This window comes from Brachyhypopomus gauderio, chromosome 17 (assembly GCF_052324685.1).
Source record: "Brachyhypopomus gauderio isolate BG-103 chromosome 17, BGAUD_0.2, whole genome shotgun sequence".
Classification (NCBI taxonomy): domain Eukaryota; kingdom Metazoa; phylum Chordata; class Actinopteri; order Gymnotiformes; family Hypopomidae; genus Brachyhypopomus; species Brachyhypopomus gauderio.
In genome coordinates, this window is record NC_135227.1 from 5003407 (window position 1) to 5022685 (window position 19279).

Genomic DNA, 19279 nt, shown 5'->3' on the forward strand with positions numbered 1-19279 from the left:
CCAAGCCCTTACAAATGCAAGAGGTCCCGAGTCATAACGGGCACAAAGAAGACGAAGAGACCGAAGAGGAAACGTTGACACAGGCTTAATATCAATAACAATTTGACACTGTAAAAATCATATTAATATATGATCAAACAAACAATTAAATGAGTAGATAATGGGAAATGGTATATGACACACTGACAGATGAAGGCATGAACCCATGGTGCTGTGTTGTAACCTGAAACCTGTGGAAAGATCATGCAATCTGATGTTGGCTTCCATTGCTGAAACATCCTAGCGTCTGTGTTATGCCATGCATGTTCAATTTCATTTCAAATTTTCCAGTCTTTCGGCTGTATTGCATTTAGATTGTGTTTGTTCTGCAGACCCAGTTTGATCAGATATCTGGGCCCACTCTGAAAAGCTGCATTTGAGATTCTATTTCTGCCACATACAGATGCATGAAAAGAACACCAGCAATCCAAAATCTGTCCTCAGTAGTATGACCTGCTGGGTGCCAAAGGTGACTGGCTTACATCGAGACTAAGAACTCATTCTTGACAATGTCTCTTGAAGTCATTGTGCATCATAAGACCTGCACATCCACCAATGACTGTAATTCAATTCATTACATTGCCTTTGTATATTATGAACCACATTCTGTTTATGAATGAAAGGGAGATGCACGTTTTCTGCCTGCACTGTGCCAGATGTGTAGACATGGGTGATCCTCTTGTAAACAGAGTTGTAAAGGACATATCTGCATTTCCTGTTTATTGAAATCGCATTATCCAATCTCATTATCCTGCAGTGCAAGTCTGTGAAACTGAAAATGACTCAAGAATGTCAAAAATGGTAAATACTGTATGCCATATTGAAAAAGTAATTGTAAAAAATATTTTAAAAACTAAAATACTAAATAAAAAAAAAAATAAAAAAACTACCATTCTCATTTGACATTTATGCTTAAGTAATGTAGAGGATTTAATCATCTCCAAAATGGATTATATTTGATATATTCCAAATATATTCATATGCAGCATTACCACACAGATTTAAACTTGGCCATAGAGTTTTATGGATTCAGTTTGAGGAACAGGTGGCTCAGGCAGAGAAATAATTGCCCTTTATAATAAAACATTTATGGGATTTATTGTCATAGTAAGTGACAGAAACATGGAAATCTAACTATAATTGACAATGCTAAAATTCTGAATACACTGACCCAAAAATGCAGTACATCTGCTTGAAAGTCTCTGAAATCTACTAAATGCAGGTAGAACGGAACATTGTGGGCTGGCTGTTGTGTGTCGTGAGCTCTGTCAAGTTAGTATGGCTAAATGTTTGCTAATATATCCTGAAATATGCATTCATCCAGACACCTTTTCCCTCTGCTTTCAGGGGAGTTGCCTTTCTACTGGAAATAATCTTTGGCCATTAATGTGGTTTATTCTGTCACTTTTAAACCCCTTTGTCTTCGGACAGCATTAGCCTACAAGGGCCCTTGTGAAAAGCTCTGGAGATGTATAAGTGCTAGCTTTCAGTATAACTTATTTGGAGATTGATTCAGGATTCTTGGTGAAAGACATTTTTTGGTGCTTAAAACTGATATCGAACTTGAGTAAGTTTCAGACTTTATTTATTTTTTTATTTCACATCTAGCTATTCTATTTGTTTGTTCCTGATTTCAAGACCATGTTGCGTGACATACAAATCCCACATTGATAGTGGCTCACAAGTTAAATATAAAAGGCGGAATGGTGCAGCAGTGTGCCAGGTTGCTCTCTCAGTGCTGGCTTCAACTGGTGATAAATGGATCGTATTTCACTCACTGGCAAGGCGATGCAACATATCAAAATGCTTATTTTGCTGCCATCAAACCAGTTGGTCTTCTTCGTGCACACTGTGTGATCAGCATTTAGAATTTCTAATCTCCTTTTAACCGAGAGATTAGCATGCAGGATCTGTCCCAATCCTGACTTCATGTGAGTTATTGCATATTGCTTTATAGTGTGCTGACGGGGCTTGTAGGAACATTGTGTGTCTGGTCTAGCTCCAGCCTAACCTTGTTAACCGTCCGTGTGATGGAGGTGTACCCACGTTCTCGCGCCTTTGCAGTGTCGTACTGCAGCACCATCTTGATGTGATTTAGTTCTTCGTGTGCGTCTCCCTCCCCGAAACCATACAGAGGGTCTGGACAGCAACGTCTTATTTCAAAGACACAGGCCCCGTGAATAATGTTTGAAGTAAAACATGCAGTGTAAAAGAAGAGTCCCAGCATGCTGTGAGCTGTGAGGTGTTCTCAGAAGAGCACATGATGGACCAACCGCATGTTCACGGGAGACAAACATACTCATGAGGCCACGTTAATTTTGCCCCTCCACCCCCACCCCACCCCCATCATTTCGCCCTTTCTTATCTCTGTAGCACATGAAGCAAATTGCTGCTTCATGCAGTCACGTCTGAGAGACTTTGACTTGTCACCTCCATTCAGCTGTCTCTAAAGCTTCACGCATAAATCAAGAACCGCATTCCGTCATTGTCCTGAAGAGATCAGACCCCGTCCCAAGGGTTCAGCGTCACTGGATCACAACCCAGTTCAGCATCACTGGATCACGGTCGACCCAGTTCAGCAGCACAGGCGTGCTTTTTGCTTTTGAACATCTAGTCATGTTGTGAACTTGACTAACCCAACTTCACACTTTTCCTGGCTAAGCTAAAGGTTTCTTTTTCATTCAATTTACTGTTCTGGTGTTTGGATACATTGCTAGGTTTGTCCAGCCTTATTTTTTTATATTGAACAAAACATTAATTTGTTATGTTAAAACCAAACCATCTATTATACATCACATTTTATTACATTTCTTTTCATGTATCCATAAATAGCAAAAAAGAGCTATTATTAATATAGAACAATTTATAATTAGCATGTTTAGGAAAGTAGCTTTTAAAATAAAACTGATAAACTGTACCAACACCAGTTCTAAATAAAGTTGTTTATCATCTTGTTTAATAGCATTGTATGTAGTTGATTGAATAGTTAAGATGACATATTAAACCATACTTTACAATATTATACATTGAGCTGCTTCTTATAGGCCTATAATATCAGAAAACTGAATCACATTTTTAAAGTGTGAGGAGCTGTGTGTAGATGTTCAGTTGTGCACTGTGGTTAGAGTTTAAAACTGTACCTCTTTACTTTATAACCATTGATGGGGAATAAAACGTTTGTGCAAATCCTAGAAAGAAAATCATCATTTCCACTGAGATTGAAAAAAAAACCCAAAGTAAAACACACAAGCAGTCAGGCTTAGGACTCTGAAAGCTTTTCCTCTGCTTTAAAACTGAAGACTGAATTGATTATTCAGATGTCTATGACAAAAAGCCCCTGATTTCTAGCCCAAATGCCCCAGGAACCAGGAGCAGCTTGTGTATGTTTAAATAGATCCAGCTGAAGTCACTTTAACCCCTTTCCTGTCTTTTCTGTTGCTAATCACATGGTTAGGTACTGTGTTCCCGAGCAGCAGAGGGTCGTGGCGGATGGGAGGCTGAGCCCTAATTGACCCTTTATCAACAGGCCACAGATGCTGCGTCTGGGACTCCTGGGTCTTCAACCTTCTGACTAAATGATTTCCCTAGATAGCAGCAGACCAACCCAAGATGGTTCATTGTCGTCCACTGCTGATGGAGATTAGTGGATCCCTTCTCCCCCTCTCTCTCTCTCTGTGTCTCTCTCTCTCTCATGCTCTCTAAGGCAAGGTTACTTATGACAGGCTTGGCAAGTTCTGAGCGGATTTGAAGTGGAGTTGTCCATGCGTCTCTAATTTTTAAATCCATTTGATTTCCATGCCCTGTGGAAACTACTCATCACAGTGAAGCAAACCATCGTTTTCAACAGCTTCCATGAGGAGAGGTTTACTATACTTAAGTGCTCTGATTGACTGTAGAGAGAATTATATCGACTGGTAAACAAGTCAAGGGAGGGATTTAGCACCACGGAAGAAGGCTGAGGGTTAAGATGCTAAGTATTCCTGGATAAAAGGACAGCAAGGCTCTAATTACCCTTAGTTGTCCAAATTAATTAACACATAGCTTAGGAGTTGACTAATTGCATGACATTAAGCTACAACATTTAATGAGGAAGATGTTACCTCAACGTGTGTCTAATTGCAGAGCTGAGTACACGCCTCTTATCCTTCTTGATTATCATCGGTTTTGATTGGAATGAGTGTGTTGATACATTTGAACCCAAACCTAATTGTATTTACACTGACAGGTGCTTGGTGTCTTTTCACAGTTAAGGACAAAAATTCACCAGGAAAAGATTTTAGAAGTATGTGCTTGGCAGGACCAAGCCCTGCATTGTGAGTTTGAATGTTTTGGTTCATTGATGAATACTGCAGTCACCACACTTACTTTTACTGTTTCGTTAACAAAGGTCTGTTTTGTTAACATTTGTCGACATGTCTACAACATTAATTTATATCTGACCAACCAGTGTGACAGGTGAAAAGCCTTCCAACATATTTTTCATTCCTGAGAATAGTTTTATTTGCATATCCACCTATAAGAAACAAAATTATGTGATACCTTCCACAGATAATTTATACCAGATTCAAATTCTGGATGTAAAATGTCTTCATCTCCAGTATCTTCACTTTGTTGTGAAGGGACTGCTGGTAGGGCACGGAGGTGGTGCATTTAGAAGTTCAGGCTTTTATACAGATCAAAGGTCTACCACCCTTCTGGTTTCAACACACCGCACTTCAGTCTTGTATGTGTTATGCAATCTGCAGCATTTAGACCACAAAAAACCCAATAGAGAATCACACTTAGTAGCCAGACTGACCTTCCTGCACTCAGAGTTTCATTTAATATCTCACTGACAGCTTGGGCTCACCTACTAGAACCTTCTGGCTCATTGCCCTGTTACATATGATTTGTGGATTTCATCTGCTTGTACAACTCTGGCCATTATGCACAGAGCTGTCAGTCAAAATATTATGAATATATGGAGAACTATAGACTTTACAGATCATTGCGTCACATTAATGTAATCGCCCTGTTCCTGGTCATGAGCCAAGTATTGTCTGGGTCAGAAATCCATGTTGTAATGCAGTGGGCCACATGAGTCATTCAAGTGACTGACAGGTTGGAGTCACGGTGACCCCTGGTCATTAGGGCAACGCTCCATGTGAGGAGAGTGTTATAGTGAATGTGAATGCTGACTACAGACATATCCGTAAATGTAATCAAGAAGGAGTGGGGAATCTAGCTTGCAGTTTCATCAGCTGACTTTACAAACCTACATTTGGGTGATTGAAAGCTTTGATGCCATCCAGACGGGGGTCCAGCCAGGGTATCAGACCCAGCTGGGCCGGTGGCCCTGCTCTGAGCTTGGCCAAACATTGTTGCCTCTAATCCAGGGTCCTTCGTCTGACTGCTTCACTTTGATAGAGAGACGAGTTAATGTAGATCCAGGGGAGGGAAGCTGCTTGCCCTCCAGTCGTGTGCTTTATAACAGAGGAGATGAACTTTTAGAGCAATTCCTTTCAACTCATTAAGCCAGGAATGAGGCTAGAATTGATTTGACTGGCTCAAAGTCTACATCTCACACAGAGAGAGAGAGAGAGAGAGAGAGAGAGAGAGAGAGAGAGAGAGAGAGAGAGAGAGAGAGAGAGAGAGAGATACTGGTGAAAACCTTTCTTTGGCCATTGAGACTCTTTGATCTAACTCTTTCTGTGGGCTCCTGCTGTGATGTCTCTTTTTAATCAGTGTTGGGATGTAGCGATCGAGACCCACCTCTGAGAAGACAACCTATCTTCACCACTTCTTACCATATGATTGCACCTTCTCTACTTGATTCAAGCATACCAAAATAGCATATTTTCTTCCTTTCACTGATCTAACAGAGTTAAAAAAATTGCTAGTAACTCTTAGCTAGTAACATGCCCTATCATAAATCCAATCTGACATCAATGATCCAGTGATCCTATGACTGATATGAAGTGTAATTTTAATGATGAAAAACTGTTGAGAAACTGAAGAGTGAAATGATTTAACTCAAGGTGTTCTTCACCTTCTCCTCTGCCCTGGTTTGAGAGTTTCCATTTCAAAAGTCTTTAACCATTTAAAGCAAAGTAACTTAGGTAACATTTCTGTGTCTTTGATGTATTCAAATAATTTCAATTTTTTATATATAAAAGGCAGATTCTCACTATAAACAAAAGTCTTTGATGATATAACATTTTTCTCATATCTTTAGAAGACTAAAGATTTGTTGCCATAATTTTGTTCCAATGAGAAAATTTTTAATGGGGCTGGAGCAAAATGCTACTAATTGCTACAAATCCCTTTTTGTATACACTGTTCTAAATCAAAGTAATTTGCATAAATTTTACGTGTATGTTTTTTGGAATTCTCACACTCATAATTTATATGTACATAGCTGATATGGTCTGATAAATAAAAGAAATGTTTCGGAGACATTACTGTTCTTCACAAGGTAGTTACTTTAATTCCCTTAAAGATACTGTTTTGTCTTACTACAGAAAAGTAGTAAGACAACTACACCAGTTACTTCTCCATGAGAGGTGCATTGACTCTTAATTGGAATTTGATTTGAAATTGAATCCTGAATTACAGGAAGCACACATCAGTTCTATTCCTGTGAGATTAAACTGGCAGAAGAATAAATTCTACTAAATGTGGAACTTAAAGAAAAGGAGAAAAAAGTAAGCAGAAGACTAAAATAAAATAAATATCCATTTTAATTGGATAGTTGTCTTGAAAACTGTTTGCTGTGTGGTGGACATTATTTCAGGATGAATTTGTGTTTATCGGTTCACTATCGGGGCATTACAACCACAAAATTGGATGAATCAATTAGTGAATGATGAGATGAGTGTTAATGAGGTGCGACACCAGATTACATGTTCAGTTTGATCTATTAATGTGCGAACTCAGAGTTGTTTAAACAAGGCATGCAGGGCACCATTAAAGCAAACAGTTTATGTGGAGCCAATGCCCACAATTCAATTGAGTAAAGATTTTTTTTTTCCCAGTGTGTCCACAACGTGAGTGGTTTTGTTGTCTTATCTAGTGTATTTTTGTCCTGCTGCTGTTAGCTATAAGACAGCACTAAAAACTGTCTGCCAGGAGTTTCAAAAGAGCAGAAGTAATTCATCTTGCAGCAGTATCTGAGCTGTGAACACTTACCTGCAGCTGGGGATGACAAGTGATTTGAAACACGAACTTGGAAAAGCAAGAAAGCAGGCAGGAGAACAAATGCTTCATAGAGACGCCTGTTGCATTTTGACAAAAAACATCTCCCCCACTGAAAGGCAGAAGGGAAAAGCACACTAGGGTCTCCTGCAGGACCCCATTACCCCCAAGGGCATGTTGAGGGAAAACACAATCACACACACAGGTGCACAGCATTTGGGTGTGGCATTATGGGGGTTGAAGTCCTTACCGAGCCATCTAATTTAGGTATGAATGTTTGAATATGTGGGATCTATTATCTTTGACTTGTGAAGCCAGCCGAGTGACTCTGAGTGATGTTGAGTGTGGCGTGTGCTGCACACCACACAAGGTCAGGTGAAGACACAGAAGACAAGCGGTAGATGTAGTACAAGGCCATCAAGCTCATCATAGCTTCTCCAATAACATTTATGGTCTCCTCCCTTCATGTGGCCATCATAAACATCTAATTAAATTATTTTTTTTTAGTGTTTACCTGCACATCAAACAAATTTCTGCAACGCGTTCGAACTTAAGTAACACTGCACTGTATACTTTAATGACATGGATACAGGAATAAACAGCAATTTGCCAGATGCGTTTATGATTTATAGAGCGAGTGATTTTAGAGGCTGGATCTGAGTGACATCTCTTTCACACAGATGACTTAATTATGAAGCTGTCATGAAGGCAGGGAGTGAGGATACATCACCCACACAACCTGCAGAACAGACGACCGCGCAGAGAGACAGACAGGCGGAAACAATCCGGTGATGTCAACGTAATTAGAAGCTGCAGTGTAACAAAGAGAGACCGGGCACCCAGAAACATCCAGTGGCCAAAAGCATGTTTGATTCATGGATGCCACATTCTGTAGAATATTGCAGAGAACATGTTGTCTTTAAGGAATTAGGCCTGGTGGTTGAGAAGGTTCTAGAAAGAACTACAGCTTCATGAAAGCTGCTGTTTTTCTTCAGCATTCTTGAGCTCAATTTTGTTCTATATACTTGGAAACTCCTAAGAAAGACTCAAGAACAACTGTTTTAACTGCCACAGCAATATATTGCAAGCTGATTAAAATTATTTCCCTGCAGCCATGTAAGGAAACTGATTGCTTGCAATCTAGATTTTGACTGTATGGTGTGTGTAAACATGAGGTTCACAGTTTAATGAACTGTTATCATGTGCCATAGAAAGAGATACTCATGGCATGCCCAGAACGTGTAAGAAACAGCAAGATAAGTCATTTTTTCTTCAAGTTGACGGTTGGTGTTAGATGTACTTTACCGTTTGACAGAGGTGTCAATTCCAGGTTCAGAAAATAAAAGTCCTCACCAGGATTTTGCTCAGGCTTCCTGGATTGTGTTGATTCCACGAATTTTACCTGGATTGCGCTAATTAGAAAATCTAGCATCCTTGAGCAAAATCCTGGTGAGGACTTTTACTTTCTGAACCTGGAATTGACACCTCTACCGTTAGCGTGTGCTAAATTTCTTAGTAATGCATCTTTGTAGTCTGCCTCTTGGTGCTGGAATCAAGTCATCACTTCCTCCCTGTGTCCTGTAATGACATGAAAAGCACTGGTGACAGGTTCGAGAGCCTTTCCCTTGCCTGTCATGCATGTCAGGTGGAGGTGCTCTGCTCGGGATGACAGACTTTTCGAGTGTGTGAGCCAAGCACCATAGCAGCGCTCCACGACTCCGACTCCTCCACTGTTTGCCTTCTGTCTGGGCCGGGTTGGCAAGTCGGAGTGTTATGTGCTCCTGGGGGGAGAGTCCCGTGATGGGCTGCCACGCTCCTCCTGCCGGGGACCCACTCCGCTGCCTCGCCCGCACAGATGGAGTGTTTTTTTTTGGGGGGGGTTAGTAAGTGGTTTATGTGTGCAAGCTGGTCTCTGGAAGTGATCGGCAAGATGGAGCATAGGGGGCAGGGGGCAGGGAGAACCCGCAGCGGGTCACCCGGCACCCGACCGACACCCTCCTGTGTCCCCTCACCCACCATCCATAAAGATGTTGGCAGCGGCGGTGCCACGTTTATCGGCTGAGTTGCTCTGGTTTAGCGCGCAAGCTATCATTTCTATCTTGATGGTGTTTCGCCATCAGCATAGGAATGCAGATTACGGTGTCTGCTTGAAACTTTCTGATTGTGCCAGGATTCAAATATTAATTATAGCATTAAAGGTTGCCTGGGGTGGTGCGATCTGAGGCCAGGCTTGCCAGACGGAGGAGGAGATTTATCAAGATATGACTTTGCTCCCAAAATGAGGCAATTAAATGCTTATTGTTAATTTCTCTGCGATTCTTTACACTGATATGGCTTTTGTAATTAAATTCACAGCTCTGCAGTAATGGGGAGCGTTTGAGAGCCTGAGATGGCTATATCAGTGATGGAGATCCGCTGTTTGGAGAGGAAAATAGGCTAATATCTCCAGGTGTTAGTAGCCTGTGATCTTTAGTGAAATTGCTCAGTGAAAATGCCATCCCCATTGGGGAGAGAGGGGGGGTCTCTATTAGTGGCTCTATCTTCACCATCCCTGTTCTCTCCACCTCCTCCTCTTCCTCCTCTCTTTCATCCTCTACACCTCCGCATGTGTAATGTGCCAGGGGGGCATGTGCCCAAAGGGCAGCACTTTCAGATGGGTCATGGGCATGCCAGCCCGCTTCTGGGGCCACTTCGCTTTCATCATCACCTTGACTGTTGGGAAGTGGAGAGTTGGATGGAAGTCAGTGTGAGGCTCACACTGCCCTCATGAGGGCCCACTCTAGGGGGACTGTCGACCAATTCATTCTAATCCCCCAAGACTCAGTGATTGAATGATTATAATGGACAACTTGTTATAGATTCAGTGTGTGTGCATGATTAGCAATATTATTACAGGTCATTTTAATGGGCAACAAAGAAAATTTGCATACCAGTCAAATGCATTCTCTGTGGGTCTTATGATTTCGTGATGAGGTTTAACATTCAGTAATGGTGCAGTGCGGCTTCTCAAATGTTAGCGCTGTCTGTTCTCAAAGAATGCTAAGATGGATAGCACCATAATATATATATATATATATATATATATATATATATATATATATATATATATATATATATATATATATATATATATATATATATATATATATATATTATATAATCCTGCCTTTATTTGCCTTCTCATCTGTTTCTTGTTTTTTGTTTCATTATTGTCTGGTATTTAGTTCCTGGTTTTCTGTGTTCTCATCGTGGGTTATTGTGTGTGTGTTTGCGACCTGGTGGTTTGGTTCTAGTTACTCTGATTGTTGGCTTTAGTTTCATGTGTAAAAGCCTTGTAAGTATTTGCATTCGTATTGGTTAGTTTTGTATCCTTGCCCGTTGTATGTTTTATCTTTAGTTTCTCCTCGAAGTGCATTCCCTGGTCATTCTTAGTTTGTCCTGGTTTTTGCTTTGTGCTCTGTTACGTTGTCTAACTCTGTCTGTCTTAGTGTTCGTGTCGTTTAGTCTAAGCTTCTGTGTTTTAGATTCTAGTTCCCGATGGTTTTCCCCCGTGTATAAGTATTAGTGGTCTGACGTTATTGGTCATTGTGGTTTTGTATCTCTTGTTTACTTTAGTCTCTGCTGTGTTTCTCTGTACCTTGTATTATTTCAGCATTCTTTTTACATAAACGTAGTTTCCTTTCCTAGTCACTGTAGTCCGTTGTGTTGATTTGTTAGTGTTTCAAGTATGCCGTGTAAGTTGCGCACTCTCCGTGTGGGCGCGGTTCATTTAAAGGAGACTAGCTCCGTTAAGGTAGCAGTCCACTCTTTACCGCGATTGTGTCCGACCCCGACTCCCACCCTGTTACAGCTGCTCGTGCTCCTGACCCTGCTGGCTTGAGCGCAGATTCTCCATCTGCCCCTCCCTTTCTGACAGCGCTTCCAAACACCTCCAGTCATGAATGGCCGGAGGAAAAGTGAGCATCTGAAGGAAGTCTGGCAGAGGACTCACTCCCAAATGACATACAATAACTGACAAGGCAGAAGTCAAAGCTTAAAATTAAAGTATTAAAATCGCAGCATGAAAATTACACTCTTGCACGAAAAAAATGAAAGGAAGAAAAAAATTTTTTTAACCCATGCTTATCTTAATGCCTAATTATTGTGCATATTTATATATCTATAAAATTGAAATGTGTACCTAAAATGAAGGTTCGCACGCGTCTCTGGCTTCTCAGTGCCATCTCAGCCCCCTGGTGGCAACTCTTAACGACTTATGAGTCCTCTGGAGCAGTCTTAACTTTTCGGGAGAGTAAGAGTGATTCTTATACTTGAGAGTTTTGAGAACAGGCACTTACACTTAACTCCGAGTAGGAGCAAATCTAAGAATTTTTCAGCACTTAAGTCCACTCTAAGAAGTTTGATAAATACAGGCCCTGGGTTTTTTAATTACCTTCATTGGACCATTAAGACTGGATTAAACTTTCACGAGTGACCATAGCGCGCGACTCCGCACACCTCGCGCGAGCGGCGAAGGCGTTTATACTTGACGCGTCACATTATTTGCAGTGTTGTTCGCTCTCTGTGAACAACACTGCAATAAAGGCTTACAAGAAGCGCTGCAAATTGCGTCAACTGATGCAAGTTAAGACAATGTCGAAGAAAATCCAGCAGCTGCATGATTAGGAAAAGGAAGTAAACCAGGTTATTGTGAAGAGTGCCACAAATGTGGCTCTGACTGGGGATCACTGGACCTCTGTTAGCAACAAGAATTATCTTGGTGTGACAGCTTATATTATAGATGATGAATGGAAGAGCCAGTCATTTGCTTTAAGCATGCAGAAGACCACTTCTAGGCACTATGGAGATGCCTGTGGCAGAGGCCTGGGAAAGTAAAGAAAAAGTATACCATCTAAAATGGTATTTAAAACATCTTCTGATTTACTTAAATTCTTCCAATATTCTGAGCAAAACTCCCAAAATTAAACAGTTTTGGTCAGAATTTCCAGTGTTCTGAAAACTGTTTTCTCTGTTTTCTGCACTCATCTATTGGTCTGTGTATTAGACTGGTGGAAAAATAACCAAGATTTGTGTGACGGGCAGGGTGAGCGAAAATAAATGGAAGCAATCACGCCAAGTCTCAGGGAAATAGGATGGTTTAATATGTAAAGTGTCTTAATAACAAGACATATATAGACGAACAAACGAGCCTCAGGTGAGACGGATCACGGGCTCCGCCCACCTGAGAGACGAACACAACACCACACCCACAGGACAAGCTGCTGCTGTAGACGGGGGCGACCAGTAGGGGGCCGCCGTACCGTGACAGATCCCCCCCCTCCAAGCCGCACTCCCCTCCACCGGCTGTGCGGCCTACAGCGGCAGCACACAAAACAAAGAGGCAGGAAGGCAGGGACAAGGGACACCCCCTGTAGTCTCGGAGCTGTAACATACAACACAAACACAGGTTAGCTCACCTACCTGGGTGGGACCCTGGACCGACTGGGCCGTCAACAAGACAAAACCACGCCCCGGTCGGTCACAAGGCCCTCACGCCCTAACCGGCATTAAGCCGCTTAGCCCCACAGGTGCGAGGACGACGGGCTACAGCTCCTTGTCCGTCCGGGGTGTATGTGTGTGCAGGTTACCTCCCTGGGGCGTGGCTACGTCACCTCCAGGACCCCATGGAAGGGTCTCCGTCTTGTGCAGGAGCTCTTCAGACCGGAGCCCCATGGTCCCCATACATCCAGGGGCCCCAACCCTCTAGGGAGGGGCTCTTTAAGACCGGGCTCCGGTCACCCCACAACATAAGGGGGCTCTTGCCTGGTGGAGACCTCCACAAGGCCCAGGAACGCCACAATCCACCTGCACATAAAACACAAATGCACACACCCACACAAAACACAAACGCGCACTGCTCTGATCCCCCCTACAAAGGGGGGGGAAGGGTCTCCCTCAAATCAAGAGAACCCCCCACTTATCTGGTAAGGGCCTCCCTCAGGAGCGACGGGGACCACAGCCGGTCCTCCCCCCAAACACACACTTAAGGGGAGGAGCATGCGTGGAATTACAACATTTCACAGGCACGCGAGGACAACACACACACACAAAGACTAGACAAACAAAAAACAGTGTACGAACAATGAACGAACGGGACCCACACATTCGCACTCGGTAATATTGTGACATGCCGCTCAGGTTCGCAGTCGCTCCCCCACACAAAACACAAGACGACAGGGGAGCGAGGCGACAGTGACGAGCGGCACCCGCGTCACGCATGAAACACTAAACATATAACACCACAAGCACGCACACTGGTCCACACGCCCATTCACATGTACACTTTACCCACACAACATGAAGAGTATTTCAGGGAAGACGCCCTGGTCCTCGCCGTGCCACACACACACACACACACACACACACACACACACACACAAAACACATAAGCACGGCGGAGCTCTTCAAACAAAACACCATGCAGACAAACACTTACCACAAGACATGACCACGAACTAAGGAGAAAGCAAAGGAGACTGGTGGCTTTCGAAGGGTGGCTGGTTATTCTGTGACGGGCAGGGTGAGCGAAAATAAATGGAAGCGATCACGCCAAGTCTCAGGGAAATAGGATGGTTTAATATGTAAAGTGCACAAACCAAAACCCGTGAACTGATCCGAATTAAGGATATAATAACCAGCGGTCAACTGGTACAAAGACAAGACATATATAGACGAACAAACGACCCTCAGGTGAGACGGATCGCGGACTCCGCCCACCTGAGGGACGAACACAACACCACACCCACAGGACAAGCTGCTGCTGTAGACGGGGGCGACCAGTAGGGGGTTGCCGTACCGTGACAGTTTTGAAGTTTATGATTATGTTCATTGATTCATTCATCATTCAAACTTAAATTAATATTTCTCATGTTAAATACTGAAATCCGATTAAAATGCAATTAATTTCAATTAATTAATTACAAAGCTTCTAATTAATTTGATTAATTTTTTTAATCGTGTCCCACCCCTAATATACACTGCTCAAAAAAAGGGAACACTCAAATAACACATCCTAGATCTGAATGAATGAAATATTCTCATTGAATACTTTGTTCTGTACAAAGTTGAATGTGCTGACAAAATCACACAAAAATCATCAATGGAAATCAAATTTATTAACCAATGGAGGCCAGGATTTTGAGCCACACACAAAATTAAAGTGGAAAAACACACTATAGGCTGATCCAACTTTGATGTAATGTCCTTAAAACAAGTCAAAATGAGGCTCAGTGATGTGTGTGGCCTCCACGTGCCTGTATGACCTCCCTACAATGCCTGGGCATGCTCCTGATGAGGTGGAGGATGGTCTCCTGAGGGATCTCCTCCCAGACCTGGACTAAAGCATCCGCCAACTCCTGGACAGTCTGTGGTGCAATGTGACGTTGGTGGATGGAGGGAGACATGATGTCCCAGATGTGCTCAATCGGATTCAGGTCTGGGGAACGGGTGGGCCAGTCCATAGCTTCAATGCCTTCATCTTGCAGGAACTGCTGACACACTCCAGCCACATGAGGTCTAGCATTGTCCTGCATTAGGAGGAACCCAGGGCCAACCGCACCAGCATATGGTCTCACAAGGGGTCTGAAGATCTCATCTCGGTACCTAATGGCAGTCAGACTACCTCTGGTGAGCACATAGAGGGCTGTGCGGCCCTCCAAAGAAATGCCACCCCACACCATTACTGACCCACTGCCAAACCGGTCATGCTGAAGGATGTTGCAGGCAGCAGATCGCTCTCCACAGCGTCTCCAGACTCTGTCACGTCTGTCACGTGCTCAGTGTGAACCTGCTTTCATCTGTGAAGAGCACAAGGCACCAGTGGCAAATTTGCCAATCCTGGTGTTCTCTGGCAAATGCCAAGCGTCCTGCACGGTGTTGGGCTGTGAGCACAACCCCCATCGTCGGGCCCTCATACCTTCCTCATGGAGTCGGTTTCTAACCGTTTGTGCAGACACATGCACATTTGTGGCCTGCTGGAGGTCATTTTGCAGGGCTCTGGCAGTGCTCCTCCTGTTCCTTCTTGCACAAATGCGGAGGTAGCGGTCCTGCTGCTGGGTTGTTGCCCTCCTACGGCCTCCTCCACGTCTCCAAGTTCTCATCTTAGGTGCATGTCCGCTGTGAGAGACATAATCAAAATCACAATATATGAATTTTTAATAATTTATTTGTGTATTACTGCTGGGCATGTTACTGACGCCAAATTCTGTCCCTACCATCCCAATGTCGCAGCAGAAATCAAGACTCATCAGACCAGGCAACGTTTTTCCAATCTTCTATTGTCCAATTTTGGTGAGCCTGTGTGAATTGCAGTTTAAGTTTCCTGTTCTTAGCTGACAGGAGTGGCACCTGGTGTGGTCCTCTGCTGCTGTAGCCCACCCGCCTCAGGGTTCGACGTGTTGGGCGTCAGATGCACTTCTGAATGCCTCGGTTGTAACGACTGGTTATTTGAGTTTGAGTACTGTTGCCATTCTATCCAACCAGTCTGGCCATACTCCTCTGACTCCTTCTGGCATCAACAAGGTATTTGCGTCCACAGAACTGCCGCTCACTGGATGTTTTCTCTTTTTTGGACCATTCTCTGTAAACCCCACAGATTGTTTTGCCTGAAAATCCAAGTAGATCAGCAGTTTCTGAAATACTCAGACAACCATGCCATGTTCAAAGTCACTTAAATCACCTTTCTTCCCCATTCTGATGCTGAGTTTGAACTGCTGCAAATCGTCTTGGCCATGTCAGTAGCGAACCGTGACCATCCCCCCCAGTTAATTTCTTCTCCTAATTAACTGCAATAAAAAATAAAAATTGAGACGACAGTACAGCTTTAAAAACAAACAATAACATATGTACTAGATAACTTCTTAAGCAAAATAAGGTTCCAACAAAATAAGGTTCACAGCTCTGTGTTCCTTGGAAGTGAAATATGTGAACAACATGCACGAGGGCATCAAAGGACTGAATCGAAACTAGCTAGCGGTGGTACACTAACGGCAGCTAGCGTCGCCACAGCGGGCGGAAATTATCGTACAGTTAAGCCCGCCCATTAAGACGGAAGATATGATTGGTCAATTTTACTGTCATTTGAAACTGGTATCGCGCTGAATTATAACTGCCAGGCCCTCTGTAAATGAGCAGCGGGCATCACAGTCCTGATAGGGGGAGACACAGGCTCACAGACTTCCACTTAACCCCTCACCTTCTAACACAGATTGAATAGACACGGGTGAATAATTTATTTGCTTATATTTTTGTAATTGTTTAGATGTCAATTGTCAAACTGTAAGTAGATAAAATAAAATAGGATAAATTATATTATATATATTCATGTTTTAAGAATATTTTAGGCCCTCTGAGAGGGCATAGAGGGCCCTGACGGTTCCACACTGAGTGCTTGAGAAAGCTGCTTGAGCAAAGACTGCTTGAGAAAGCTGTTCTACTTTGATACTTGAAGAAAAACATGCTCAATAAAATGTAGGCTACATGCGTTCAACGGTTTATTCAGTTAAACATGAAAATAGTACTGTATGCCCATACTTTAAGAGGGCATATTCAGTCAAACATGAATTTGTAAGCCTACATACTCAGGGTGTCTACAGGCTTGACCAAGTGAAAATTAAGACATTTTAAGACTTTTTAATACCCTTTTCCAAATAAAATTAAGACCAACTCGCAAGATCATACACGTTAAAATAAAGCACAAACACCAACTGATTATTTACATGATTTAATCTAGCTGCTTGAAAACGTCAGCTAAACATGAGATTTGAAATATAAGCCAACATTTAGTACATTTAAGCTGTTTTCGGCGGCGGTGACTCTTCCCCTGGGCTGCATCAGTGCTTGACCCAGCCTCAGCAGCATTAGCAAACGGGTGCTTTGCGTTTAAATGGTACTTCAGACTGGTAAAACTCCTACAATAAACTAATTCCGCGTTGCATAAGGTGCAAACAACTTTAGTCTTGTCAATGTCTCAATTAGGAAGCTTCTTAAAAATGAATTTTCCATGAAGCAAACCTGGAGGCTTCGTGGCTGCATCCGTGTAAGCACACGTGCGATTTGTTGTGGGTGGTAATTCACAGGTTTGAAAACTCATTTTCACCCCCTACTGTGCAATTTGGTTAGGAATAAGGCCAAGCTAAACTATCAAGGTGAACTATCAGTTTGCTTACCTATTTTGACCCAGTTCCCAACCCAACTTTAAGAATAGATTAATGGCGATATTTTTTATATCGCCCGATAAGAGTATCACATTATCAAACGCCGTTAACAGCCCACCACTAATATATATATATATATATATATATATATATATATATATATATATATATATATATATATATATATATAGAGAGAGAGAGAGAGAGAGAGAGAGAGAGAGAGATGGTAATTTGCTAATTGGCTGGTAATTAGATGGAACAGCCTCTTTCTGGAGACTGTACTGTCTTCAGTTAACCATTCATGGAGGGTAGCGTGATGGTCTCTGTATCCTGTTGTTCAGGGAGGTTGCTGTGGTCTGTTAGCAGGTTCACTCCCCACTGGGCACTGCAGTTGTGGATGCTTAATGTCTCATAAGCTCTCCCAGCTTTGGGGGGTCTGTTCTCGTGCTCTTACCCTGCAACAAGAGAAAACACTCTGATGGCTGATGGGAGAACATCCCCTGTGCTGTCGTTCTGACTCCCTGTTGCCATAGCATTCGTATTGTAGCTTGTCAGTCTGTAGTTGTGACAGCTGATGCCACAGGCGGATGTTGGAACACTGAGCTACTAGTTGTTTCAATGTATGTCTAGATGCTGGATATCGAAGCTTCAAAAGTTCCCACATGCTCTGCGTACATCCCCTCACACTGGAGATGCTTGTGTAATAGCATTACTGTCTCTCTATTCTCCTCTCTGGTCCAGTGTCTTCTATTTATTCCAGTAACCCACTTTACATCACCATGGTCCTCCAGTATGTGACTCAGACCTTGTTGACCTGGGCGACATCTGAGACATCTGATTTCTCTTGTTACTCACTTATAATAAATGGAGAGTAGGAGGGTATCATGAAGGTCCTTGCCTGAGGGACAATCTGGTCAGTATTCACCCTGTAGAGATTCACCACGCTCAGAATTTACTGGAAGTCCTGTAATGGTGATGAAATTAATGTTGATATTGGGGACAAAACTTAGTAAAGCTGTTCAATTTTTCAAAGTAATGTGCTGTACTGAAGCTAAACAATAATGTTGAAACAGGAGAAGTATTGTATGTTTTTTCTGCCAAGAAACCTGCTGGTGATGTGAACCTGTGACTCATGACTTTTTTTGTTTTGGACTGCTGGCTTCACTGTCTATATTGTTCAGTTATACTCTGTCCATCACAGTTTTTACAAAGCCTAGCAGAGATTGCTCCTCCATCTCCATGTCCCCATACAGTCAAATCCATCACATTCTCTGTTCAGCACACTTCATATGCCTTAAAAACTTTCCTAGATCTTTCATTCCTAGATCTTCCATTCCTCAGCAACAGCTGGGACAGGTCAGCATTCTCCGCCTGAACACCTCAGTGGCCAGTATCCATTCTGTTTGGCTAGTTAGACATTTATCATCGTTAGGTTTTTCGTTTTCTTTGTTAACATACGACTTTGGCTACTTTGGCAAAGCGACCAATCCTTGTATAATTTTTTACCACTCTCCAGGTGGCAGGAAGAGAACAGAAATCACTGGAAACTGTCAAAGAGAGAAAGAAGAATGGGCACATTAGCAGAAAAAGGGCCTAGGGGCCCGTTACTGGGGGCCCGAGCACGGGATATGAGGGTGGGGCATGACGGACCAACACCTCCTCAGATAAGCTTGGATGGAAGGACTTAACACCTACCAATCACTAATCACAGCAAAAATCTGATTTGCTGTTATTGCATGACAAAAAACTTTATATAAAGTAAAAACTTTATATATAATCTTGTTCACCAACTCGTAAATGATTCAGCATGTTTATTGTTCCTTGAATGGAGCTGTGGGGCAGTGCACAGGAATGTGACAGAGTGCATTCTTCAT

The 19279-nt window shown here is 42.7% G+C and overlaps 1 protein-coding gene and 2 long non-coding RNA genes across 3 annotated transcripts in view; 2 read left to right on the plus strand and 1 right to left on the minus strand.

The window, feature by feature from the left end:
• alk (ALK receptor tyrosine kinase) overlaps positions 1 to 19279 on the plus strand; it is a 290978-nt gene that overhangs the window by 89251 nt on the left and 182448 nt on the right. The gene's annotated exons all lie outside the window — the stretch shown is intronic.
• Positions 1 to 19279, plus strand: part of LOC143480622 (uncharacterized) — a 49836-nt gene that overhangs the window by 12222 nt on the left and 18335 nt on the right. The gene's annotated exons all lie outside the window — the stretch shown is intronic.
• LOC143480623 (uncharacterized) lies at positions 4640 to 7377 on the minus strand. The gene is made up of 3 exons (XR_013121859.1): positions 7207 to 7377; positions 5298 to 5501; positions 4640 to 4778 (listed from the first exon to the last, which is right to left on the minus strand). It is a non-coding gene; the product is annotated as an uncharacterized LOC143480623 (long non-coding RNA).